Raw genomic sequence first — 27,877 nt, 5'->3', positions numbered from 1 at the left:
TCAACACTGCATACAAACCTTTGAGTAGTGAGCCTTGGTAAGTGTGATTCTAATAAGTGGGATGAGAATTCTATTCATCTTGAATTGTATTGTTGCATCAGTCTGCTATGTATAGGTGTCCTTTTTATTACTATCTCTGGGAGTGCTGATATGGATATATATCAATACCTAGAAGTCCAGGAAAAAGGAAAAATTAACAATGAGATTTCATCACTAGGATGGTGAGGTAGACTTTGTTCATCACTTGTGTGGTAAACAGTGTCAGTCAAACAATATTTCAAAATGTGGGGCATTTAAGGAAAGCAAGTCGCTCTGTCTCTTCTTTCACCCACCTTCTCTGCACGCACCCTTACCTCCAATATCTGCTTTTAAAGGCGTTTGTGGCAATAGCTTTGGAAAGGAGTCCAATCCAGCTGTATGCACCAGATAACAAGATGCTTGTTGTGCGCCTTTTGAATGCCTCTAAGTTTGAGAAGACTTAAATGAGCCATTTCTTCCCATCATTAAACATGGGAGCATTGGGGATATGGATGCAGAGAAGAAATCAAAGACGACTAAGGGGAAGGAAATAACAAATACAAATGCAGATAAAGAAAAAAGTGTTTATTTCAAATAAAACTGTCTTCAAAATTCACTTTCTCCTTTAAAGAAGCAATATTATTTAGATGTATTATTCTGTTTGGGAACATTAACACACTGGATCTAATTTACAAATTTTAATGCCAGCTCATTATTTCAGTGGTCAGACAATAGAGTATATGGACACGATTAACAAAAGAAGAATGCCAGAAATAATGATTGGAATAGGTAATGAGGTCCAATTTCATGCTCTTTCTTGTGTTTCTCTATAAAAAAAAATCTATAATTAGTCTGGCAAATAATGATTTGCAGAAATATAATTTGTTATTTCATGCAAAATCATTAGTGGTATTCAGTAGTATTTTTATTACCAGAGCTCTTTAACAGCTCAGAACAACAATTTACTTATCTTCAGGAAGCCAGCCTATTTCTTTAGATAAAATAAAAATGGTCTGAGACCAGGGTTGCCATAGATACAGTAGAACGCTTCAGCATTGTGCTAAAACACACCTGTTTTCTAGAGACTTTAGGAATTAACCAAGAAGTCACATTTCTAAGTAAAACAAGGGCAGTGCAAATAATGTTCTATTCCAACCTCATCTGACCTGCTGTTTTCTACAGCACAGGTCATGCAGGCTTGAAAGAATCAGAAGACTGGAAAAGAGAATTTAACTCCTGGTGATCCATCTATGGGCAAATGGTGGAAAAATTCTGTTAACATTTCTTGGATCATGTTTACTGCCTCTCTCAGTTACCTTTCTTTGACAACTCATTTTGTTCACATAAATATCTGGTGAACACTCACATTCAACAATGTGGCCTATTCAAGCCCATCTCCCATTTTTACAGGCTACAGTCATCCATAGAGGGAAATAGAAATAATGCCATGTGACTAAAGAAACCCGACAGCTTAAATATTGACCAGCAGGTTATCAAAGCACACAGCAAAACATTTGCAAGCAAATACACTAGTTGAAATATGTTCACATAAAACACTCAAATTATTCTGAACGATGAATTGGTATACTTGCTCAATTAAACAAATAATTAATGACTACTTAAGTAATGACTAAGGACTGAATTCAGGTCCGGGTTTAATAAATTCCTCCCATTTTTGAGTTATGCAAAGATGGGGAAAATAAACACTTTCTGATGTGAAAAGATTAGGGGACAACTCAAATGTCTAAACTGTGCAAGCTAATTCTCACTGAATACCAGTCTCCAGCCCAGGTTATAAATAACAAAGAACTGGAGGGAGCAGCAGGGGGTCTTACAGGAAACCTATAGGCTTAAGCACAGATTGTCCTATCATTTCACACAGACCTTATGGGGAGAGCTTGTTATGAATTTTCTATCAAATTATTGACAGAAAATTCAGTTTCTGTAAAATCAAAATCTGCCACAGGAAAATTTCACCTTTGTTAACGTTTTGGGAAAATCTTAACAAAATATTTTATTTCAAGTCAGTTTGACCTGACCTGGAATATTTCAGTTTGTTGAACTCACCTGAAACATTTCATTTCTATTCAACTCAATATTAAGTTGCATTTCCCTATTTTGGCGCAGTGCCTCATAGGAGTTGTAGTTTGTGTCTGTTTCTCCATCTCTCTCTTTCCCCTCCCCCTTCCTCAGCCCCTATTCTCCCCTATGGGCTGAGCTCTCTGGAAGACTACATCTTCCCTTATACAAGAGGGACCAAATTGACTCCATTCTGATCAAACCTGTATAGTGTATCATGGAAGTCACGTGACTACAAGTGCATCATGGGAGATGTAGTCCAGCCAGGCAACCTGGCTCTTAGGGGTGAGTGGGGGCATCAGGCTCCTGAATTAAAACTCCAATGAGATAATGCACCACAATAAGAAAACAAAGATAAAAGCAGCAAAATGAAACATTTTGATTTTGATTTGGGGAAACAAAACATTTCACCTTTGAGTTGAATTTTTTTTTTAATAATTTGTTCCACAAAAGAAAGATACATTTCAACATTTCATCCTGATTTGGAACATAAACAAACATTGACATATTGGAATTTCTCATGGGACATAAATTTAAATTTTGCTCAGCTCTACTTATGTGCTTTCAGGGCTTTAGCCCTGCTTCTTCTGCAAAGAGGCAAATGATGCCTCTCACAAGGAACTTGGAATAAAAAACTATGAAAGTTCCTCCCCATGTTTTTGGGTAAGATCTGGCTCAATATTGAAATTTTAAATATAAAAGTCTGGAAACAACCTTAACTCAAACATTGTACATAAAGTATGGAATATCACTGAAGGCTAGCGCTGTTTAAGTATGTCTATTTCTGTTCTCAGATCTGCTTACACAGTTCCAGTTTGCTTCAATGGGACTGATGTGGCTGGGTATGCAAGATCAAGTTTGAGCCCTCTGTGTGCAATGTGGATAAATTACGATTAATATGATGAGACTGTTCACACTGCATTTCCTGACTTTGGGGACCTTAAGATTCTAACATTAATGATACAAACTTTTGTATTTAATTAAAATAGTAGTGCCCTCTGCTCTCTTTTGGATCCTGTGAAAGATGTGAGAAATCAATAATGTGCGGCTGCGGAAGACTTAACATGAGACTATTGTCTATTGCTCTCGTAAAGCATTGACAGACAGTTTGCTGAGTAACGTCTAGTTTTTTTAAGTGTGGGGCTTAAAAATAAACAGAACTGATCAATATGTATGTTCTAAATTCAGGAATAGGGAAAGATGCCATATAGGGAAGAGGATTAGTAGGGGAAAGGCAAGATAGAAATCAGTTAATTATAAGAATAACCTCACTGATTGCCCCTAAGTCCTAACAGTGGTCCTTGAAACACTATCAATTTCACTAGAGCTGTGCAAGAAGTAAATATCTGCTGGCTGTAAAACTCCAGGTATACCATGCACTATGGATCTGATGTCTAGAGCGGCTGAGAACCTGCAGCTCCCACTGACATCAGCTGGGGTTGTAGGTGCTCAGCACCTCTGAAAGAAGCTCTATACAAACATACATACAGGGCTAGTCTACACTTACGAGCCGGGTCGACCTGGTGAGTTCGACTTCTCGGAGTTCGAACTATCGCGTCTAATCTGGACGTGATAGTTCGAACTCCGGAAGCAATAGTTCGAACTCCGGTACTCCACCACTGCAAAAGGCGGTGGCGGAGTCGACCTTGGAGCCGCGGACTTCGATTCCGCGGCATCTGGACGGGTGAGTAGTTCGAACTAGGGTACTTCGAATTCAGCTATGCTATTCACGTAGCTGAATTTGCGTACCCTAGTTCGACCCCGCTTCTTAGTGTGGACCAGCCCACAGAGAGAAAGCGAAATTAACAAGAGTGAGATTAACCTTTACCAAGAGCACTAATCAATTTGTTTGCTGTCCTCACGGAATGGTCCCAGTCTGTTTTTTTTTTTTTAATTTGTTCTCTTAATTATACACACAGTACAGTGATAACTCTTACTGGTAGGCAAACAAGCAGACAAAGATAGCAGCACACTTCTCTAGTGAAGAGATTATAAGCAAAAATGCAGTACTCATAAAACTTTAGCAGAAGGATTTGTGGCACCAATTATCATCTCACTCTCTTATTTCCATTGCAATCCATTCTACATTAGAGAGGGCATAGGAAAGGTCAGGCCTTGAACAGTACAAGAAATTACAGAAAACAGACAATGAAGCAATGCACTCAAAAGGGAGCATATCAGAGAGCAAGGACACAAGACTCTAGTACCTTTGAATCTTGGAGCCTCCCATACAGCAAATCAAGTGCATTAACAGAAATGAAATGTTTTTCTGTCTTTAAAGTATGGAAATCACTTTCCCAGTCCTTTCAACAGCAGTTTGATCAAAGTTCCCAACAAGTGGCCCATAACATTAGAGAGAAAGCACATTTGTTCTATCCTTGAGGAAGAATTAGCTGTAAACCTACATCCCCCCAAGCTATATTTTAAAAAGAGAGTGTATATTCCAACCCAAGACAAAAACATTACCAAAACACTATGCTATATATACACAATTCCACCCATAGGGAGAGGATGATAGAAAGAATGACCCACATGAGACAGATTTTGTCAGGTTGCTTAATGCAATTTCAAGAGCAGCTCAGGCTAAAGCCACAGATCAATTTTCTTTGACATTCATCACATGTTAAAAGGTCATAATGTGTTCAAACCAATTCACTTGTTAATATAGATCAAAATAAAATGTTGATGGTATTGTCTTCACTCATCCGTAACTTGTTGATTTACATGATGTGTATCCTGATAATTAATCCTAGATCAAAGGATGTATTAGCGTTTAGGTGAGAATTTATTTAATGTGTAAAACTGCATGAAAACTAATGAAGGATTGTTTCTGGCTATCACATTGTCCAGGAAAACTAATGAAAGATTGTCTGCCTGACTGAAACTAAATGCATTATGTATGTCTCTGTAATTGCATTGCCCATTAACCAGGATTGAAGCCTTAGAACTGTAAATGAGAAGCATGCTAACGTCAAAGTACGGGCCACTGTGATCAACAATGGGAAATCTATGGACCCATATGGTGATGGGAACATATGCCAGACTGCTTTCCAGGGAAGACAGCTATAAGAATGAACCCTGGGAGCAAGCCTGTATCTCTGAGCTGTTTAGACACTTTCAGGGGGCATTCCAGATACACAAAAGAGATCCCCAAAGCTGTTTGGGTTTCCCTGAGAGACTTATGGAAAACCAGCAGATTACTAAACTTCTGCTACCATTTGGATTTAAAAACTCTGATTCACTTGCAATGTATTTTATCTGCTTCAACCTCTGAATAACTCACATTTCTTTTTCTTAGCTAATAAATCTTTAGTTAGTTTACTACAGAAATTCACTACAGCATTGTCTTTGGGGTAAGATCAAAAGTATCCATTGACCTGGGGTCAGGGCCGGCTCTAGGCACCAGCACTCCAAACATGTGCTTGGGGTGGCACTTTCCAAGGGGTGGCACTCCAGCTCCTTTTTTTTGCGCTTGGGGTGCAAAAAGCCAGGAGCCAGCCCTGAGCGGAGCTGCGGCGGTTGGGGGGCACAGGGAGAGCCGCAGGAAGTAACCGGGGGGGGGGGGCAGAGGAACCACTCCCCCCCCAGCTCACCTCCGCTCCACTTCCTATTCCATGCATCTATGCAGGTAATTTTAATAGTCACCACACTATGTGGGGCTATAAAACAAATGAAATCGATGGCAAAGATCTCATGGACTGGATATCAGCACGAGATTTACAACTAATTTACGAACTAAAACAATCAACATTCCATTCAAGCCACTGGCAATGTGGATACAACCCAGACCTAACATTCACGTCTGAAGACCAAAGTGGTAACACACTCATCGTAACACATGAATTACTATCAGCATTTCCAAAACAGCCAACACAGGCCTATAATGATCTATGTGGGCATCAAAATTCCTGTGTTCTTTCTGAAACAGGTACCACAATGGAATTTTGCTAAAGCTGATTGGGATACCTACAGACAGACAGCTGAGATAACTGTTGCAAGGATTCCAGCGAGACTGGAATGCTATCAGTGGTTCACAGGGTGCCTGAAAGTAGCAGGAAAGAAAAACATTCCCCGAGGTTTCCAGAAAAAGCACACTCCCTGCTGGATGAGAGAGATGCAGGAGTTGCTGCAGCAATACAATCAGACCAGGAACTCTCATACTGCAAAAGCCTTGCTACACTCCCTGGACACAGCAAGACACCAGTGCTGGTTTGATTGTGTGCAAAACCTTGATTTTACACATTGAAGTTGTCGAGCCTGGACGCTATGACAACACCTTGGGGCCACTAATCCCACAGAGTAATGGCCACCAAAAATCCATCCAAACTGGTGGAGAACACAAAAGGGTCACTTGATAAACACATAAGAAGAGAAGTGTATCAACAACTCTACCGAACACTTGGATCAGTTCCCCCAAGGAGAACCTTCCACTGTCAGCACTGAGGAAGTAAAAGAAGGACTTGCTGCGATGATAAAAGGGAAGGCTACAAGCCTTGAAGGTAGTCCACCAGAATTCCTCCACCATCTCATCCCCGTAGAACTCCAATGGCTAGCAACATTGTACTCCGCTACCTCAAGGACAGTACAGATCCCCAAAATACGGCGTGAAGCAATGATAATTGCCATTCCAAAGCCTGGAAAGCCCCCTGATGAAGTGGAATGCTATAGGCCAATTTCTCTACTATGTACGACCTATACACTTCTTGAATGTATCATCCTCAAAGGAATATGCCCTTTTACTGAGCCAATTATCCCTGTCGAACAGGTAGGCTTCTCGCCAAAACATAGTTGTTGTGACCAAGTGTTGGCACTCACAACTCACATTGAAGCTGGCTAAAAAAAACCCTAAACACTGGCACAATATTTGTTGACCTGTCATCTGCATACGATATTGTATGGATTAAGGGCATGATGCTGAAATTTACTAAAATTATACCTTGCTACCAAACACTTTGCCTGCTGTGGACCATGCTGAGTAACAGATGCCTCTGGGGGTACCTGGGTAGTAAGACCAGCTCACTCTGTATCATAAACAATGGGCTACCACACAGCTCTGTACTTGCGCCAACCCTTAGGTGGGTAAATATCTGTGGCATCCACTTAGAGGATAAAGGAAGAATATTCTATTTGTGGTTTCAGTTGTTTAGTTGGAATTAAATCTCTTTTCTTCATCTAGACCTCAGGGCATAACTTTGGGAAAGACAATTAATGCCTGAAGATAAATATACTATTCTTTCTAATGCTTTCTGTTTAAAATTTAAGACTAGAGAAAATTCTATTATACAAGCCCTATAAATATTTGGACAAAATAACCATAAGAAAACAAGGGTAACTTTACACTGGTAATTTCCTGCACTATAACCATAGAATCATACAGATGTAGGGCTGAAAGGGACCTCAAGAGGGCATCTAGTCCATCTCACTGCTCTGAGGTAGGATTAAGTATATTTAGACCATGACCTGGTCTACACTACGGGGTTAGGTTGAATTTAGACACATTAGGTCAATTTAAAAATGAATGCGTCTACACAACCAACCCTGTTCCGTCAACCTAAAGGGCTCTTAAAATAGACTTCTGTACTCCTCCCCGACAAGGGGAGTAGCACTAAAATTGACTTTGTTGGGTTGAATTTGGGGTAATGCAGACAAAAATCGATGGTATTGGCCTCAGGGAGCTATCCCAGAGTGCTTCACTGTGACGGCTCTGTGTGTTTCTGAATGAGAAGGTGAAAGTTAGATGATGATGACTGTTTTGTCCATCATCATTACTCAAGTGAAGGTGCACTAGTCTTTCTGCAATACCACTTTTTTTTTTTTGGTAGGAGGTATTAGCAGTCAAAGATTTTTACATAGGTAAGTGTTAGCAGTACCATCACTTCAAACTTCTACCAGGCAAAGTTCAGGTTTTAGACAGTCCTGTGAAATCCTGCCTTTCATCTTTGCTTCACTACACTATCTGATCCACTCCATGGGATGCTTTTCCATTGAATTAACATCCATTGAGCAGAAGCAAAATACAATGTTTCAACTGAAAACAGTTTACAAAGCATCCTGGGGGGTTTCATCCTTTTCAGAAATGGATCCAAAATGTCTGCTGCAAATGATCAGACTTTAACAACAACATCTCCAGCTCATCTCATAGAATCACAGAAAGACAGGGCTGGAAAGGACCTTAAAAGGTCATCTAGTCCAGCCCCCTGCACTAAGGATGGACCTTCCTTGACGAGTGTTTGTCTAACTTGTTCTTTAAAATCTCCAAAGATGGAGATTCCCCAACATCCCTTGAAAGCCTATTCCAGTGCTTAAATATCCTTGTAGTCAAAATGTTTTTCCTAATATCTAATCTGAATCTCTCTTCCTGCAGATTACGCCCATTACTTCTTGTCCTATCTGTGGTGAACACAGAGAATAATTGATCCCCATTCTCTGTCTAGCTGCCTTTAACATATTTTAAAAATGTTCTCTGGCCACTGTATCTGAAATAAAGTAGATGGTTGCTACCCATCCTGCCAAAGGGCAGCAGGATATAGACTAGAGGCTTTGATTAAAAGATGATAGAATGTAATAAAATGGATGCAGCATATATTTTTAATATCTATACCAAGTAATCGTTATTCCCTTTCCCCCATAGCTGTACCTGATACTCTAGCTCAGGGCTGTAACCAGGGCGGGGCAAGTGGGCCAGCTGCCCAGGGCACAAAGCCATGGGGATGGAAAAATGGGGTGGAGAAATGCCATGAAAAAACAGCAGAGGGCGTAAACATGCCTGCTCACCCAGGCACTAAAATGTGTAGTTACAGCTCTGCTCTAACTCATAGTTTTACCTGCCCTATCCTAAATGTACTAAAATAGAACCTCCGGATTTTTAAACAAGCACAAGTCAACATTCATTTAAACAGCTTAATCTAATATACCCCTTTGGATGCCTGTACACTGATATTTGCTCAGTGCCTTGATTTGTTTCCAGTGGTTTAAAATAACCACCTTGATGACTTGGTGCAATTTTCTTGGAAGGTTTCAATTAGAAAGCTGAGCTCCACTGAAGCCAACTTGCACAGCGAATTCTGTTATATTATTAATGTCATCTGATATCAAGATTAGCTCCCACTCAGTACTAGATCTATTTTAATATCACTTTTTCCTTTCCTGAATGTGTCAGATCCCAGCCTGAGCTACACTGTATTACAATTTTTATTAGGATTTTTAGAGATTTGTTCAGAGGATTCAAATTGTCTTATATAACATAAAAGACATCTTCAGTGAAAGAAAGAAAGAGCGTCATGTAGTACAATAGCACTTCTGAATTTTCTCTTTTCCTGTGATAAATAAGGAGTTCTGCAGGAAATGCTACGTGATCATATAATTGGGACTTTGAATCATTACCTCCCCTGTATCTTTTCATGTTCTATTTGGCCATTCTAAAGATAGTCTCTTCTATTTAAGGTCACTGGACTGGTATGAAGATGTGAAGTATTGTCGGGATGGGTTCACTAGTGCAGCTATTTTCCCACATGGTCTGAGGCTGATCACCATAGTAGATGAATGTCTTTCTAAAAAAGGGATGCAACCACAAATTGTTGTACTCAATGCAGGAATCACTGGGGGGGAAGTCCATAACCTGTGGTATGCGGGAGGTCAGACTAGATCACCACATGCCCTTCTAGCCTTAAAAATCTATTAAAAAGATGCTTGGGCACTCAGGGCCAATACAAAATCCACTGACGTCAATGCGAGTCTTTTCAAGGCTTCAGGGGAATTTAGAATGGGTCCAAAAGCACTTGGGAAGTGTAAGAGGGCCCAGGTTCTGGAGTGCATGCATGTGTTCCTACAGTGTGTTCCAAGGGTTGGCCCTTTAAGATTGAGGGACTGCATTCGGGGAGCACAACAGGTATCATGTGACTATAGGCTGCAAGCAGTGCCTGCTATAAATAAAGATTATCCATATAGGGAGACCAAAAAATCAGAGAAGGACCCAGGAGTGGGGCTCTCCACAGTAGCAAGGAAGGGCTACCAAAAGAGTAGGCTATGCCCTCCCTCTCCCCAGCAGTGGAAAGCTGGAAAGGTCCTTGTCCCTAAGCATTTGGTATTATTTTGAACCTTTTGTGTATTCTTTTGCTTAATAAACCCACACTGAGGAAAGATGTGGAATGTGACTCAAGGATATGGCTGTTATTTAGGCTGCCCCAGCTTGAGAATCTGCTCACTGGCTTTCAGGGGCAGCAAGAGCAGTGGGATGCTATTTTCATTAGCTGGTCCAGCCCTGAACATCATTTCATAGCTCCATGTGGAGTCAGAGAGAAAATCTATGAGTAGGGGAAGAAATTAGGAAAGGAAACTAAATTGAAATGAGAGATTGAGCCCAAAGGAAGAAAAACGGGAGGGGGGGGGCAGAAGGGGGAGAATTACATCCTACACAAGGATCTTAGCTGACACATGGCAGGGGCTAGGTCTTCAGCAATTTTGAAGTGAAATTGTGTGGGGATTTTAATGTTTAAAATGATTTCAAACTATTCAGTGCCTCGTTGGGGTTCTCTTTATTTCTCTTACACTTTGTAGATTTTATTTACCATTGGGAAGCACCACTGCAGCTGTTCTTGTTGCACTTGCTCAGGGGAATGTCAGAATGTCACCACCCAAATGGTTCATCAGCCTTACTCATGCTGCTGTCAGTCATGCCAGGGGCAGATCACTTATTATAAGTCAAGACAACCTGCAATATACTTGTAGCCATATATCCGCCCCAACAGTGACAGCCTGATATCTTCAGAGTAACTGCAGCAGCTGACAAATTCACAGTTCAATTGTTGCCCAGCTTTAACTGCTTCCTTGCTTTAACAAAGTACTAAGTATATGCTGCTTGATGTGAACGTGGGTCTGCTTGGAACATCCCATCTTGACTTATTTGCACTCTAATGACGTCATATGGAGGTTGTAATGATGATCACTATGTAGTAGCTTAAATAAAATTTGGAATAAAATACAGCAAAAGTGAAGGGATGTAGGCTGTAATGCAGCCTGTGGAATGTTCTGTTCAGCACAAGCATATTCATTCATTGTACATGGACCGTAACTATGGATTGCGTACAATTTACCATCTGGCTCCACAGGAAATGGCATCAAGCTCCTAACACGTGGGATAGCTCCAGGGGTTCTGTGTGAATACTTTGCCTGACAATCGTTTGAATGATGTGTCTCAGCCTGCCTCACTAATTACATACCGTAAGTCAACTTGACTATCATATACTTAGCCATAACAATAAGTTGAGGCTAGTGAAGCATGAGTCCACAGCTTCACTACAGAGAAAGAGATAAGGAAACTTGAACTGATAAATAAATTTAGGTTTGAAACAACGATCATAAGGAGGCAGGAGTCTGGCAATCTCAACTAGGTCCAATAAATAATCATTTATCATGCAATAAAAATGAACACTCAGGAACACAAAACAGAGAACTGTGACATTAAGTAGGAGTCAATAAGCCCCTAAGCAAGGAAAATGTCTATTTTCATGGGCATGACCCTTCCAATAAAATACAAATACTCTAAAAATGCACAAACTAGAACACTGTATCAGCAGAAATGATGTGTGTCCCACGAGAAGCCTATAGGGCCCCAATTCCATCAGTTCTCTCTGTAAATATTATTTACGCACCCAGGCAGAGCTGCATGCAGGATTGGGACCTAAGTATTTTGTCAAGTGAGTTGTGAATCAGCTCATTTGAACAGCATTACATAACACTGATTGAGAAAGGACACACTGGATCCAATCCCTTATCCAGGCAAAACACCCTTGTGACTGCATGTAAATGCTAATAACCCTGTATACTCCTTTCATTTCTGAGGGCCAAGGCAAAGGTATAGCAGAAAAAAAAAAAACAGAAGAGGAAAAAGGAGATGGGGGTGGGAAGACACTAGATGAGCTCAGAGAATAGTTTGCTCGAGAATAATGCAAATTCACTACCTGGAGCACACAGCAGGGCCTCTTCCCTAATGACTTCTAAAAATCCTGGAGCATCTAAGGAGCAGCAAAGAAGAAGCACGAGATCAAATATATAGGAGATCCCAAACCTTTAAGCTGAACAGTATGAATGAATAATTCATTTTATTTATTTAAGTTTTTAAACAAAGTGCCTATAAATCTCTGTAGGTACATTTATACCAAAGAACATATTCAAATCTTTCCTCACACACTACAACCCCAGCAATCTCAAGGCAGATAGGTAGTGGCTCCTTTAATGCCCACTCCCCTCAGGAGTCGGGAAGGGATGGTGGTAGGGTTGCCAGCCAAACGCTCTTGCCCCACGCCTTCCCTGAGGCCCTGCCCCTTCCCTGACCCTTCTCTGAGGCACCATCTTCCACTCACTCCACCCCCCCTCCCTCCAGCACTCATTCTCCCCCACCCTCACTCACTTTCACTGGCCCCACTGATGAATCAGTGGTTTATGTGCTAAACTCTTCCTACTTATTCCTTTCTTCAGAATCACATGAACAGGTCACAGAATCCAGTAACAGGATGTGCAGGCATAATAGTGTGCATTTGTCCAGCAAGCAGGTGGCTGGTTTCCCTGGAAGTTCACTGCTGGGCCTCAGTGGCGGGGCAGCTGTGAACTGGTATGGATTGAGGAGTGAAGGAATGATGTTTGGATCTACATGCATTGGGCCCACACGTAAGCAGCCAGTTCCCCTGGTGATTCACAGCTGGGCCTCCATGGTGAGGCAAATCTGAGTTGGAATGGCAAAAGATGTTCAGGGACCAGCTGATGCTCATCTTATACTCTTTAGCAGCTGGGAAGTAGATGCCTGAAATTATTGTACACCTGGATGAAATCCCCTGGGATTTTGTTAGTGAGTTGACTTAGTCATCAGGACACAAGAGAGATTTAGGACAGATCCAAGACCTTTCACCAGGAGTGACTGTAAATGGTTCTGAAATGCTGCAGTGATGGATATGGCAGGGAGCTGCCAGACTTCTGTGGGCTGACAAGGCCAGAAGACGTGAAGCATTTGGAAAGCATTTGGTATTAACCCACCAAAAATATCTTATTTGGTACCTGGATCATTCAGGACAATGGAGTATATCCTTCTGATGGGGGAGTAGATACATTTTTTGGCTGACAGTTAGCTATCTGGGAACAGGACTGGGAGTGAGGGGAGCCAAGCTCCCTGCTGTCACCACTTGTGGCAGGTGTCCAATGCAGGTACTCGTTCCATAGGGGGATTGGCTCTCTTATAAAGAGGAACTGGAAGGCTAGGGAATGGTGCTGAGGTTCTTCATGTCTGGTACAGGAAGGGATGATGATTGGCACTGTACTAGTTATTGCTGGAAGTTCCTAGATGAGTTAAGTTCATGAAGTTGTAGCCTAATTAAACCACATCCCTTGCATCACACTCTTTCCTTGTTCAAAAGAATTGCTTGTTCATGTTTAAACACTACTGGTCTTAGCCACCTTACTCTCCAAGCTCACCTCCCTCCTTGAAGGCCTGGGAGAACAGATAGGCCGTGAAGGTTGACAGCCTCTGGCAGAAGCAAGTGGTATATTCAAGGGCTGCTCAGTCACCCTGCCAGCTTTCCCTCCCATTGAACCAAGGGGCTGTTAGCTGCAGAGCTTTTGCTAATCTCCACTGCTGATAATGTAACGATAAATGGTAGAATTGCTGTGCCAAATTCTCCTCTGGCACAACTCCACTGACATTAGGCCAGCAGAGAATCTGGCCCACAGTCTAGACCAGATCCCAGTGCAAAATACTGATCTACAGTGACACAATTTACAAGTACATATTCAGTAGGCAGTAGCATTCCTGCTTCATTTTTTCCCAAGCCAAATACTTTGGCTGTAAGTGCCTATATATTTCAGTTCATAGTAAGAAAAGAAAAAAAGAGCAACTTCCAGTTTTGTAAACTTATGCATATTTCCTTTTAAATCCCCCTGTAAGTTCTCTTTAGGTTAATGTGGTAAAGATTTCTGTCACAACAGGACATTTAAAGTAGAATCAGTTTAAAAAGTTTAAAATTTATGCAAGTATCAGGCCTCTTGTTAGATAGTTTATGGCAAGGGTTGGCAACCTTTCAGAAGTGGTGTGCCAAGTCTTCATTTATTCATTCTAGTTTAAGGTTTCATGTGCCAGTAAACACATTTTAACATTTTTAGAAGGTCTCTTTTATAAGTCTATAATATATAACTAAACTATTGTTGTATGTAAAGTAAATGTTTAAGAAGCTTCATTTAAAATTAAATTAAAATGCAGAGCCCCCCCAGACCAGTGGCCCGGACCTGGGCAGTGTGAGTGCCACTGAAAATCAGCTCGCGTGCTGCCTTTCGCATGTGTGCCATAGGTTGCCTACCCCTGGTTTATGGTGTGTGGCATCTTGATAATGTCAATGAGCATTCCCAGACACATTATATAAATGCTGTGGCATATAAATAAGTACAGAGTGATGCATCAATTTTATTTTAATTTCTCAAATATTCTTAATGTAAAATTTAACGTTACAATAATATTTACATGTCCATCCCTCATTTCACTTCAACCAGAGCACAGCAGAATTCTTCCTCCTTTTTTCCCCATTTGAAAAGTGATTTTAGGTGTCCAACTTGACACACTGGAGCACCTACCCTTGGAAAGTCATGCCCCTTTTTCCCCCTCAAGATGGACATCCAAACATCACAAGTAAGTTTTGAAAATCTTGGCCTTACAGTCTTAACTGGAATGTGCCCAACACAGTAGACTGAATGATATTCAGTGTATCCATCTCCAAAGTACTGTGGTCTAATCATCTATGTTGCTATTTCTTAGATTGTAAGATTTCTGGGGCAAAATCCATGTCCCCATATGTGTTCGTGCAGTTCCATTCACAATGGGACCCCATCCTAAGTACAGTTTCTGAACACTACTGTGGTTCTAGGTATTCTTAACCTAGAATTTTGGCCTCTCAGCTATTTAGATATTTTTAAAAATCAGCTTAATCAAGGATTCAATTGCTATTGTTTTTAATTTTCAGTTTCACCTAGCCCCCTCAACAGAAGAATTTATCAAATCAAGTTAAATGTAAGCCCTAGAATCAAGTTGAATTAGAGTTGTATCCAAACTACAAAGTTATTCAGCTTCACATATGCAGATTGAAACTCCAGAATTTGAAATTCACATATAAGCTGTGATCTCTCAACCTGTAACAACCTTCTGCACCCCTTGGACCACCACACATAGGCATGACACTTTGGAGTTTCTAAGCACCAGTGTGTTATTTATTAAGTCCCTTCCACCTATATAGCCTTGTGCAGCAATGCACAAGGGGAAGTAAAGTTCCCCCTTAGCCCACTCTCTGGGGAGGGAGAGGACAAAATCTCACCATCCTGTACATCTTGGCCCAGACCAGCTTCCCTCCCCAATCCCTCCTTTCCCTCCTGTCTAACTGTTCCCACCTGGTGGGCTGATTGGCTTAATTCAGCAGGAGGCTGAGAGCAATGAGCATCTATCCCACTAACTGAATCCACTGGGGGGCAAAGAGCTAGTACCTTTGTGAGCAGAGTGCTGGAGTAGCTCTAGGCTCCTAGCACACTGTTACACACGTCCTCTTCCCCTTGCAGGGTGTCCAGATCTGGTATTTCATTTCAGCATTCACGAATTGGAACAATATTACCAATGAATTCATTACACAGATATTGTATTCAAACCAAGTAAGTACCTAAGTAAAACACACAGCATTATGCTAGAGTTCCTGTAACAGATTTAGAAAAAGAATATACTATTTAATTGTATGTGAAATATATTAAAAAAAGGAATTGCTCAGCTTGCTACCTACAGCAATTGTGGGGTTAAGTTACAATATTATTTCCTGCTCAGTTTTACAATCCTGATTCCTGAGTTCCCATTTTACCTTGGTTAAAAACGAACAACAAATGTACATTTCCCAGTATTTGTTTTGCACACTATATATACACAGCTGTACAAGAGCTTTTCATGCTTGCAATTTGTCCTGCAATTACAAAAGACAAAAATATATTGAATGAAGCACATTTACTTTAAAACTTACTGTACCAAAATCAAGAGACAGTCTCAACAGCAATACTGAGATCACTGCAGTTTAGGAGGGCTCTACTCATAGCAAACCTCGCCTTTGAAGAGTTTTCACAGCTGTTTTGAATCTTCATACCCCAAGAATGTTGCCTTTTCCTTTGCAAGGAATGGTTTGCTCATAATCATAAACATTCCAGTTGTTTGGCTATCATCATATAAACATCATAACTGATTTTGTCTTGGAACACTCTAACAAAGAAAATTTCCAAGATAAGAATTTAGAATTGTACAAATGTGATGTATTGGTAGCTATTGGTAGCACTAATCAATGCCAGGGCCGGTGCAACCCTTTAGGCGACCTAGGCAGTTGCCTAGGGCACTAGCATTTGTGGGGCGGCATTTCGGGCCCTTCAGCGGTGACCAGATCTTCGGCCGCCCTGGTCGTCATTGGCATTTAGGGGGAGGGACCTGGGGCTGGGGGGCACGGGGATGGCCGCCTGCAGCAAGTAAGGGTGTGTGTGACAGGGGAACCGCTCCCTGCCCCAGCTCACCTCTGCTCCGCCTCCTCCCCTGAGCACGCTGCCCCGCTCTGCTTCTCTCCCTCCCAGGCTTGCGGCGCCAAACAACTGATTGGTGCCACAAGCCTGGGAGGCGGGAGAAATGGAGCGGTGACGGCATGCTCGGGGAGGAGGCGGAGCAGTGGTGAGCTGGGACGGGGAGCTGCCACACGGCTCCTGGGGCTGTGGGGAGCTGCCGCAGGGGCACCTCAGGGCGGAGGGGGAGCGGGGAGCTGCCACAGGGCTCGGGGGGGGGGGGCGCAAGGTGGAAGTTTCGCCTAGGGCATGAAACATCTTTGCACCCAACCTGATCAATGCAATGGATAGGGTAACATGTATGTTTGGCTAAAAACAAATACACAAAACAGTTGAATTTCTGCTTGTTAGCATTAAAATCTATTTATATAGGAATATTATTTTTAAAAAGTCATCATTTATGCCCACAGGATGTCTCTGCTAGCAATGCGTTTTAATGAAAAATCTGAAAGGCAAGCAATAGAAAACAGTGCTCTTTTATAACAATATGAATGCACAAAGAGGGCACCAGAAGCGACTTGTATAAAAATTCAAAACCTTGGTGTCTAATTCTTTTCAAAAACTCACATTTATACCTGAAGTGAAATTTAAAATAAAAAATTTTTTATTCCTACCTCAGTTCACCTTGCTTCTAAAGTCACACTTTGTAAGGAAACTGTGCTAGCTATAAAACTTTGCCTCACTGCTGAGGGTTCCCTTTACATACATTCACACACAGCTCCCCTTATGACAAACAGCCCACTGCAGCAGAACCATCAATCTTTACATAGATTTGCCTCTGGGCATGCCTGCTTCTTCCCTTTTTTCTCTCTATCCAGGTACTTATGAGGGCCATATAGCTACATTTTCACAAAAAGAGGAATATCCCTGTGTGATTTCATGCATTCTGTACTGGCTATCGGAGCACTCTCTTCAAGGGTGAGTCAGCCACCCTTATTCTTGTTGAGTAGTATGATCCCATTCAAATCAAATGCACCACTTGCAGAGTAAGGCATTACTCAACATGAGTAAGGGTGGCAAAATCATGCCCTGAAAGAATTCACATTTGCATGAGTTGTAAAGAGATTTGAGAAAGAGGCTGCAGAGACTTTCAATTTCCTCATACTGACAGGAAAGGTTTAAACCTGCCATCCCCCACTGTCTGTTGCTATTAGACACAGTAAAAATAGTCAGTGCTGGAGGGTAGCAAAGAGATAGCAACAAGATGACATGAGACACGAGGGTACTTTAAAATGACAGAACACATTAATTGGTAGACTCCTGCAGCAATTCATTCAAGCGTTTTAACGATTAATTCAGATGACACTGGGTACGTCTTAAAATATAGGAAACTAAACAAAATTCCTAGTAGCCTGTATGTGACTCTATCAAGAAGGTTGTGAGGTTGAGATATTTGTATTCCCTGATTTATAGGAACAGCCTTTGATGGATCATTGGATTATTTTGTCCTTTAACATTCCCAACTCTCTGCTACAAAACAAAAAGCCAGCTGGGATTCTGAGTGTTGTAGTACTGCAAGATTTGTATAGTCTACTTAGAAGCCATGGTATCTGTATTACACTTGCTCCTCAAGGGCTAGCCATGCCGGGAGTTAGAATGGAGAAAGCATGCCGCTCTGTGTGGTCCACACTGGACTGCCTGCCCTAGCACACTCATAGAATCATAGAATTCAAGATCAGAAGGGACCATTATGATCATCTAGTCTGACCTCCTGCAAGATGCAGGCCACATAAGCCGATCCACCCACTCCTGAACTAATTCTCTCCCTTGACTCTGCTGTTGAATGCTCCAAATCATGATTTAAAGACTTCAAGTAGCAGATAATCCACCAGCAAGCGACCCCTGCCCCATGCTTCGGAGGAAGGCGAAAAACCTCCGGGGCCACTGCCAATCTACCCTGGAGGAAAATTCCTTCCCAACCCCAAATATGGCGATCAGCTGAACCCCGAGCATGTGGGCAAGACTCTCCAGCCAGACCCTCTGGAAAAGGCTAACAATATCCCAACATTGACCCTTTGTACTAATTACCAGTGTGGCACGTTATTGACCTATTGACTGAACCCATTATCCTATCATACCATCCCCTCCATAAACTTATCCAGCTTAATCTTAAAGTCATGGAGGTCCTTCGCCCCCACTGTTTCCCTCGGTAGGCTGTTCCAGAATTGCACTCCTCTGATGGTTAGAAACCTTCGTCTAATTTCAAGCCTAAATTTCCTGACTGACAATTTATATCCGTTTGTCCTTGTGTCCACATTAGCACTGAGCTGAAATAATTCCTCTCTTTCCCTGGTATTTATCCCTCTGATATATTTAAAGAGTGCAATCATATCTCCTCTTATCCTTCTTTTGGTTAAGGAAGACAAACCGAGCTCCTCAAGTCTCCTTTCATACGACAGGCTTTCCATTCCTCGGATCATTCTAGTGGCCCTTCTTTGTACCCGTTCCAGTTTGAATTCATCCTTCTTAAACATGGGAGACCAAAACTGCACACAATACTCCAAATGAGGTCTCACCAACGCCTTATATAATGGGACTAGCACCTCCTTATCTCTACTAGAAATACCTCGCCTAATGCATCCCAAAACCGCATTAGCTTTTTTAACGGCCACATCACATTGCCTACTCATAGTCATCCTACGATCAACCAGGACTCCTAGGTCCTTCTCCTCCTCCGTTACTTCCAACTGGTGCGTCCCCAGCTTATAACTAAAATTCTTGTTAGTCATCCCTAAATGCAGAACCTTACACTTCTCATTATTGAATTTCATCCTGTTACTAATACTCCAGTTTACAAGGTCATCCAAATCTCCCTGGAGGATATCCCGATCCTTTTCCGAATTGGCAATACCTCCCAACTTGGTGTCATCCGCAAACTTTATCAGCCCACTCCTACTTTTGGTTCCGAGGTCAGCGATAAATAGATTAAATAAAATCGGACCCAAAACCGAACCTTGAGGAACTCCACTGGTAACCCCCCTCCAACTCGACAGATCACCCTTCAATATGACCCTCTGCAGTCTCCCCTTTAACCAGCTCCTTATCCACCTCTGGATTTTCATTTTGATCCCCATCTTTTCCAATTTAACCAGTAATTCCTCATGCGGTACTGTATCAAACGCCTTACTGAAATCAAGATATATTAGATCCACTGCATTTCCCTTGTCTAAAAAATCTGTTACTTTCTCAAAGAAGGAGATCAGGTTGGTTTGGCATGATCTACCTTTCGTAAAACCATGCTGTAATTTGTCCCAGTTGCCATCGGCCTCAAGGTCCGTAACCACTCTCTCCTTTAAAATTTTTTTCATGACTTTGCATACTACAGATGTTAAACTAACAGGCCTGTAGTTACCTGGGTCACTTTTTTTCCCCTTCTTGAATATAGGAACTATATTAGCTAATCTCCAGTCAAACGGTACGAGTTTAGAGATTTATTAAAAATCATCGCTAACGGGCTTGCAATTTCACTCGCCAATTCCCTTAATATTCTAGGATGAAGATTATCCGGGCCCCCTGATTTACTTCCGTTAAGCTGTTCAAGTTTGGCTTCTACCTCAGATACCGTAATGTCTACCCCCTTATCTTCATTCCCGTCAGTCCCTCTACCACTATTCCTTAGCCCTTCATTAGCCTCAAAAGAGTACAGACCTTTCCTTATAGGAGCAACTGGTGAAGAGTGTAAGGGTAATAACTAATGCCCATATGAGAGTCAGCTAAAGTAGAAGGCTGCAACTATGCTCCATTACTTTCTCCAACAACCACCTTCCCCATTGCAACAGCAGAACAGGGGCAGGGTAGTACCGAGAGGCATTCTTGAGGCACAATGTCTCCTTATGTTGCACCCTTAACTGTGGGCCACATGTTCTAATTACTGTCTAGCCCTAAATCCATAGTGCACTATGGAAAAGAGCAACAGAAAATAAATTTGAGGAGCGAATGAATAAGAGAAGCAATAAACTGGAACAAAATAAGAGAATGCAAGATTTGTCTTTCTTGACACAACCACCAGCAGGGGCAATCTGTTTAAAAATGAATTATCCAGAGAAAGATACAAAATCAGAGCCATTGTGGCCATTGTTCTGCTTAGCATTAAGATCCACATAACTGAACAGAGTGAGAATAACAGGGTCACAGTAGATCTGCCTTAGTATAATACTTTGCATTTCTTTACCACCTGACACTTAAAGTATTTTACAACCATTGATGGACTGATTCTGCTGCCCTCACTCATGTTGAACAGAACCACAGTGGACTAAGATGCTACACAATGTACAGAAAGGTGAAAGAATCTGTCCCTAATTCATTCAGCCTCACAGCTAGAGTTGAATCGGATTCCCAGCTCTCAAATCATTAGGATATTTAGACCCTGTTTCTCAACCTTCATTGATTAGGTGGATTCCTTTCTGTGAAGAGGTTGAGTTAATATATTTTGTACATAAAATAATAAACAGCTTAAAACCTTTCACAAACCCACCCCCATAATATGAAGGAAGAGATATTGCATTTCAATTTCCTGAATTACTGAATGATAAAGGGTTGTTTTTAATGCTGTAAAGAGCTTTGATGGATGCCGATAAATAATTTACTTGGCAAATTTAACAAAGAATAAATGCAGTGATTAGCATAAGGAAGGATTATCTCCATTTTGTATGTTAAGATCATTCACTGTGGCTCTCCTCCTATCCTGCATATTCCTTTTAAGGCTCTCAGTTTTTCCTTCTGTATGTTTCTTTTTGCTAGGCAGTTAGACCTAGCTTACATATTATCATAATCCCTGCCCAAGAGAACTTTGTGGCATTATAGCTAAGAGTTAATGTTCATGAGAAGTGGGCATTTTCCTGTATGATAGAATCATCCCCAGGGAGTAAAACCTCACACCCTTCTGCATCTACACACAAAATGTTAATTGCCTCTGTTTCTCTTCTTTCACATTACTGGTTTTGATTTCATCTAGATCATTCACTTCATTCAACAAGCAGTAGCCTTATGGGTACTGTACTAAATTACATACACAAAAAACAAGACCAGATGGTGTCCATGGATCACTTAAAGACTAACTGAAACCCTGACCACATAATTTTACAATGGTGTTTTATCAAACTCTGAACTTCTGACATTTACCTTCTCATTGCTCTTCACATTGTCAGGGATAACGAATTTAGCATTAGCACTGCAGAACCAGCTTTAGTGCTCAACTTAGAATTCTGTTAGTAATATTTTTACTCTTCATCTCAGTGTGATTTCTGGGTGGTGGGAGCTGAAACCTGCTTGCCTTACTAATGTGAGTAGGGCCAATGACTTCTTCAAACAGCTATGCTTTAACACACATCTGCAATAGGTTCGTTATCTGTTGACACCGGCCATCATCTTCCTTGGGAGTTATATTCTGTATGTAACCCCCGACTAGATGAGAGAAGAAACAATGGCAGTCAGCCTGGCCTTATCTCAAGGGTTAGAAAGAAATCAGAAAACTTCTATTCTTATCACATGTTGGTATGCAGTCCTAGCCACCCAAAAGCATTCTCCCATTAGTCAAAACTACAGTCCTTCTTCTGAGCATCTGTGCAAGCAGCAGGGGCAGTCAAGCTGGAAAACAACAAATTATTCACCAGGGACCAGGTAGCGCCCCTAGACCCTGTCAGAGGATGTGAAAATATATTCCTCTTGCTGTTACAAGGAGTTGTAAAATTGCACTTTCCTGAGTCATCACAGCCATGCCCCAGAAGGAATATATCCACTGCCTATCCTTCCTCAGACTTCCCACTAGAGGTGAAAAGCAGCTTCAGTTTCCACCAGGGCACTACTAGTGGAGCCTGGGTCAGTGATGCTAAATAAATACATCAATCACCTGGGGCTATCCTAACCTCTGCTTGCAGATCCCTCCAGCTTCCCATCATAAATACCTTCACCATTGGATTTTCTGCCATTGGAGTCCCTGCACCTGAGGTTACACTAAACCTAGCCCTATGCCTAGAACACATTTGTAAAATTCTTATATGCTTTACCTCAAAAGCTTCTTAATTAAAGAGACACTGTAAATAAGCACAGATTGTTAGTGTGTCCTCACCATGAAGGGAAGACCAGGAGCCATGCTAAAAAAAAGGACCCTACCCACGTATCCATTTAAAAAAAGAATGTGATATCAAATCCCCTTGATCATTTTTCAGGAAGTGGAGTATTGTGTGTCACACAGCGTAATGGCTTTTAGAAATGTTTTTGTTCACTTTAAGATAATAATTGTGACAAAGTAAGAAATAAAAGATTCAAGGCTTGTGTAAACCCTTCACACTGCCTACAGCTGGAGCATTATTTAAATAGCCTTCTACTCTGTTCCTTAGCGATTATAACCACTTAGGAGTTTGATTATAATTTTCTTCTAGGGGCTCATTTTATAACTAGGGCCAATTTGATTCATTATCTGTCAGCATCAGGAGACTTTAAATCAGCTATCATTATAATCTCACTTTCATTTTAAAGTGAAAGTAAAAAAAAGAAAAGAAAAAAAGTCACCAGTGAGATCACTTTATGGATTGTCAATTCATGAACTTCATTAGAGACCACATGCTGTTCCTACAAGGCATTTGAACCCATAGAAAAAAATCCCTGCTGTGTCTGATGTTCAGAAACCTCATCTCCAGTGAGCTTTAGGGTTATTTTTTCCCCTATTTTTCTTGATGACTCTCACACCTGCCATTGGAAAATTCAAGGAAATCTTTAGAGAAATGATCTTTTAAAAAGCAAAAGAAAAAATATTCCTAAATGAGAAGAGAGAGCTAAAGCTAAATACATATTCTATTGCAAGCACTTTTTTGATCTATTGTTTCAGAGTTAAATAAATCTGAATCAACGGATATATGCATGATAGTATGTGCATGTTTCATCAGCTGAGGATGGGGTATGCTAATGTTAGAACCAAATGATTAGATTTAACACAAGAAAAACCTTATTCCCGAACACTGAGCAAATTAAAAAAAACCCACCACACTAAAAAAAGTTCACATCACAGTTTCTCTCCGTATGTTGTCCCATCGCACATTTCAAGGCTTGTAAATGATACATGTTATGTTTCTTCCATACACAGAACCACCACCTTCCCTCAGTGTAAATGACTGTTTTCATGTTGCTTTTCCTTAATCCAAAATATCCTGACAAGAAATCAGTGTGTCTTGCTCCTTGTTACAGACTGCAAGGGCTCTGAAAACAAAATGGTTGCGTGTATGGTTCTCTGAAATATAAAGGAGCAATACACAAAAGCACCACCACAATCTTATGCCAATATTAATTGCAGCAAGTCTTCCAGTTTCAGAACAAGACAGTAACTTAATGATCAGCTGATTGGGTCTTGTTAGCAATATCACATGAATGTTTAAAGTCCACTTGAATACAAGCATGAAGAGCCTGATCCAGCAAGATGCTGACACCTCTCAGTTCCCTTTGAAGTTAGTGGGAATTAAAGGTAATCACTTCTTCACAGGAGAGCCTCAGCACCTTGCAGGATTGGGCCTGAAACATAGGCAAGAAAGCCTTAGCACCAGACAAGTGTATTGTACCTACATAATAGATACCAACATACATAATATGTAACTGGGCTCGAGAGTGGGGTGGAGTGGATGGAAACATAGGGTTGATTAAGATAGGGCTATGAGCCATCAAAACAAAATTTCAGGTCCTGGAAAAGACATTACCCTCTCTCTACAAGCTCCTTTTCCTGGGCCCTGCCTAGAGAGACTCCTTGACAGGCGGCAAAGCTCTTCTTCCACTCTCCTTCATCCAGACAAACTTTACCTTCCTGCTCATCCTAGTTCCTAACACACATGTCCTTGAATAAGAGCTTGGTCTTCCCTTCCCATCACAGACAGTCTCTTAATTTATCACTGCTATAGCAGGGCCACCTTAGAACACCAAGCCTATGTCCCCAAGATCCAAGGATTCCATCTTAACCTGCTCCAAGAACAAGGCATTTCAAAAGCATTTTTGTGCTTCTGGCATTGAATGCCATTTTCAGTACAGTATTGCAGGCTTTAGAAACATGCAGCTACCAGAAGCTTGTAACCCAAATGCTACCCTTCCACACTACTCCTACAAGGGGTGTTAAATACAGGTATCTGAGAGGCGAATTTGCCCCCACTGGGATCTTTTTGTATTTGCTATCTCATTTTTATGGCAGGCTGGCTCCCTGCCTCCCCCAGGCCTTCAGCGCTCTGCTTAGGGTGACCATATATCCCAAAGGGAAAACGGGACACTGCACGGGGCTGACCTGAGCCGCCTGCCCACACATACTCCCCCTCACACCTCCCCTGTAAGGCTGGGGTTGTTGATAGCTGTAACTTTGGCTGCCCCTACAAGAGGCTGTTGCTGGAACCCTGACTGTCCCCTGCGCAAGCCCTGCTCCCCCTCCCCCAGGAGCTGGCACCCCCGCCCTCGCACCCTGCATGTTCCTCTGCACCCGTTTTATTTTTTGACAAAAGTGGGCATTTGTTCTGTGTGCTCTTCCCAACTGATCAAATGCCCAGTTTTGCCCAAAATAGGGATGGCCAGGACAGAGTTTAAAAAGGGGACTGTCCCGGCCAAAACGGTCACCCTAGCTCTGCTGACAATGGGCATCCTTGGCATTGAACTTGGACTTATAAAAAGCAGAATCAGTCACCCTTAATAGCTCTCACTGTAGTTTTTACAAACGAAATCAAAACCTTCTAGAGGACATCTGACACTTATGAAGCTCTATTGAGCCAGGTGCCTAAGCAAGTGACCTTTAAAAGAGAATTTCACATGGCTCAGCTGTCCCCGCTCCTTCTCACTTAGCTGCCCATGCCTGGCTCACAGTAATACTTTGAGGGCGCAACCAGGCCATTTTCAAGTCAGTATGCTTCCTGTAAGCAACTACAGTGGAAGTTAATTAAGTTCCTGATATAGCTTTTGAAATAGGCACTTGGGGCCAGACAAATGATGTTAATGGCAATGCTGCACTTAGATGGAGGGAAGCATGTTACACTTCGATTTAAAACTGGCTCAACCTTTGCAAAAAGAAAGTAAGACTTGGAAGTGGCTTTATTCTGTAAGAGTCTGGTGAACTTAGTTGCTGTGTCAATGGGAGATAGGAGGAGAAAGATAGGGAAAGTCCAAACCACATGTGGAACTCCTGGTATCTAATCCAGAGATTTAAATAGACTTGAAATTAATGTTCTTCCATTTGATTTTTCTGCTATAAATCACTTCATATTAGAAAAATATAGTTTTTTCCATAAATTGTTTAACTTATAAGTAGTTTTCAAAACTGGACAGTATCGCTTATGTCCATGAAGACAAGCAATGGAATGTTATATAAAAACCATGTCAGGTGATTGCCAATATATGGATGAACAGACCAGAAACACATGCCCCAGCGCATCATAATGCTCACAAAATGAACTGAACACTGTTTTGTAAATAAGCATAGGAAATTCATTTTACATTGACATATTATAGTATATTCCTGGTATGGCAAGGTAAGTATTTTGTAAATTCTCATTTTCAGAAGAGATTGGCACATGCTGTAAAATTTGGATGAAGATCCTTATTTGAAATTTCCCTAAATTTGGTGATGAGGAGATCCAGGCTGACAGGGACTGTCTGCAACATTCTGGTCCCAATCAGGTTCAGAATTTGGATTCTGAACACCTTAGAAGATCAGGGCTGCATGGATCCAAGGATTGGGGACCATCACTAGCTGCCAATGGTAGGAAAAAGGAACATATGTTCCAAATGAAGGAAGACTCCATACCATCATTTAGTATTGATATACATGCCTAAGAAATGTGCCCCAATCCTCTTTATGTGGCTTACCCACTATTTGTGACAAATATTGAATTCTTTGATAGGTTAGCACTTGTAAACCACAGGCAGTACTGTCAGGAAAATGAATTTCCATTCAGCAAATAAAATTAAAATCCAAATGCAGCTGCACCCAGGTGTTTTCCTCAAGGCTCAGACAGCGTGCAAGGAACCTCAAACTCACCACTTTGTCTCTTTTTCTAAAATAGTCTCAGTTTAAACTGATTGTGTCTGAACAGTTATAAACCTCTTTTAGCAGCAATCTCAGAGGCGTTTCAAAAGTAAGTTATCAAATGTGGAGAGAGTTATGCTAAAAAGCAGGACACAGCTTAAAGGAAAGCATTATAATGGCATTAAGTTGCAAAAGAATAGCTACCCTGATGCTATGGGAACAAGATTAGGGCCTTGTGTTTGCTATACATTTTCCAGACATAATGGGCCTAGCCTTCAAGGGAAAGGTGCCAGCCATACAGCTTTGGCATCATGCATTTGGCATCCAACCTGCAGAATGGCATTAACATTAACTCCAGAGGAAGCCAATTGTTTGCTATGATTCTGCCATGTAGGGAAGGTAAATACACATTCACATTCTAGAATGGTAGTAGTTTGGAGAGGCCTGGAAAAGCAAACCTAAACATGACCAGGGCCTTGATCTTTGCAACCTCTGCCCTGATTAACCCTGCCCTGAAACTGGGATGGTGGAAGCCAATGTGCTCTTGCCAATGGCTGCGGGAAGCAGACGGACTGTAAGAGCCACCTCTACCACCAGCCAATTACAGCCACTCTACCATTCAGTCTCAGGGACTTTGTGCTGGATGATACTGTAAATAGCCTCATTGTGAACATGCTCACAAGAAAACCCAGAGTATTTAACAGACACATGCTAGCCGCTGTTCCAATGCAAGAAGCACGAAGCATAGCACCAAGCTTATTAACAAAAGTGTATCAGATGAACAATTACTCATAAATGCCAGAGAGAGACAGATTAACCACTCTATGGAACAGTAGGAAGTTGAAGCTTCTGCCCTCAGAAATTAATGAAAAAAACAGAGTTGCAAAGGCAGGGCAGACATTGCCCAACACCAGTTTGGCTCCCCAGATACTAGCATTGCTAGAGTCTTATTAAACTGACAGCTTAATTTGCAGTGTTTAAGTAAACAAGGAACTGGCAGTATCCCATGGCTTTTACTGATGAACTCTTCTCCTGCTGTTCGATATGTTCCAGCAGTTATGTGAATAATATAGCTGGAGTCAATGTACCAGACTCCTGGTCAAGCCAGACTCCTGATTCCAAACTGGTCGAGGTAAGCTTCAAAGGAATTAGTGCCTGGCAAATTAATTAATTGGCAATTCAGTTAGATTC

At 41.5% G+C, this 27,877-nt stretch overlaps 2 long non-coding RNA genes across 2 annotated transcripts in view; one reads left to right on the top strand and one right to left on the bottom strand.

Moving 5' to 3' along the window:
* The window catches only part of LOC120373752, a 54,335-nt gene that overhangs the window by 1,489 nt on the left and 24,969 nt on the right, over positions 1-27,877 (bottom strand). Inside the window, exon 3 of the long non-coding RNA XR_005585690.1 lies at positions 19-168. This is a non-coding gene — a long non-coding RNA (uncharacterized LOC120373752). The remainder of the gene's footprint in view (positions 1-18; positions 169-27,877) is intronic.
* Positions 145-1,313, top strand: LOC120373754. The gene is made up of 2 exons (XR_005585692.1): positions 145-221; positions 1,206-1,313. It is a non-coding gene; the product is annotated as an uncharacterized LOC120373754 (long non-coding RNA).

Source organism: Mauremys reevesii, linkage group 10, assembly GCF_016161935.1.
Source record: "Mauremys reevesii isolate NIE-2019 linkage group 10, ASM1616193v1, whole genome shotgun sequence".
Taxonomy (NCBI): Eukaryota; Metazoa; Chordata; order Testudines; family Geoemydidae; genus Mauremys; species Mauremys reevesii.
Note: the sequence above shows the minus strand (reverse complement) of the source record. Positions and strands in the feature narration are given on the sequence as shown.